Source organism: Belonocnema kinseyi, chromosome 8 (assembly GCF_010883055.1).
Source record: "Belonocnema kinseyi isolate 2016_QV_RU_SX_M_011 chromosome 8, B_treatae_v1, whole genome shotgun sequence".
In the NCBI taxonomy this organism is placed as follows: domain Eukaryota; kingdom Metazoa; phylum Arthropoda; class Insecta; order Hymenoptera; family Cynipidae; genus Belonocnema; species Belonocnema kinseyi.
Window position 1 is genome coordinate 44,497,597 of NC_046664.1, and position 1,314 is coordinate 44,498,910.

General features: G+C 36.5%; 1 protein-coding gene across 1 annotated transcript in view; it reads left to right on the plus strand.

Moving 5' to 3' along the window:
- Positions 1–1,314, plus strand: part of LOC117179121 (protein rhomboid) — a 573,161-nt gene that overhangs the window by 192,865 nt on the left and 378,982 nt on the right. The window lies entirely within an intron of this gene.

Consider the following 1,314-nt stretch of genomic DNA (forward strand, 5'->3'; position numbering starts at 1 on the left):
TTAAAATTGAATGGGAATTGCGCCACCAATCCAGGAAATTTCTAATACGTCATTTTATGATGAGAGGATTGTCGGTACAACTTTTTATTTGTATTTAGCAGCCAATTGCTACTCCGAATTTTTAAAAAATTAGAAATAAAAATTACAGAAAATTATATTTTAACCCACCTATCCTGTTTTATTTTTTAGATGTTTCAAAAATTTCATGAAAACGTTTTTATAGAAATATAAAAATTATTGTTTAATATATAATTATTTGATAAATTAATATTTTAATGTTTGAGTAATGGAATACCTCAAACTTGCGTGAATAAATTAAGGCGAAATACATTAAATTTGCAAGTAATTTTTGTTTTTCCATTAAGAAGCAATGACTTTAAAGACGTTATATTGGCCTATGTGACGTACCTTGCTTACAATTTCCTCAAAATCACCTTCTTATTATTTAAATAAAATAAAAAATGTTACCCATTTGCGTTCTCTTATTAAACTTTTCTATTCGACATGCATCCCTGTTGGGTTTAAAACGGTAAGAGGATCTGAATGACAGGAATAAAGGAGATAAGTACAAAAAGAGCGACGTGCAAGTAGTATTCTGGAACGTGTCAGGACTAAAAAACAAGGAAAGCGGATTTTGGGGAGAGGAGCAGAAATAGGATGGGATAATGATGAGTGAGACTTGGATGCATGAGAAAGAGTGGAAATGCTTAAAAAGAATATTACCGAAAGCATATGAGTGAAAGATGCAAGCAGCAAGAAAGGAGGACGTGAAAGGGAGAGGAATGGGTGGTATGGTGTCACGGGTAAGAAAGCAACTGGTGGTAGAGGAAGAAAAGAGAGAGTATATAGAAGAAAAGGATGGAACAATGTTTAGAAGAATAAAATTCGGCAAAGTTATTGTGGATGTAGTATGCGTGTACAGAAGAAGAGGAGAAGAGGGAGGATGGAGAATAATAAGGAAATGGACAGAGGAGAAAGATGAGAGGCTGGTCCTAACAGGAGGGAAGTTGAATGCATGAACCGGGGAACATCGGAAAGAAGTATGGGATAGAGAAAAGGAGGTTTCTATAAGAAAATCAAAACAAGAGGAAACGGATCGGGAGGGTAGTGAGCTACTGGACATACTGGGAGAGGCGGGATGGTTCATTTGTAACGGCAACACAAGAGGAGATGAGGAAGGTGAATATACGTACTCGAGTACAGGGGACATCGTAATAGATTACATTCTGGTAGAAGAAAGAATAAGGAGGCTGATGGTTAGAATGGCAGTGGGCAACGTGATAGGCTCAGTACACTTTCCGGTAATCGCGACAA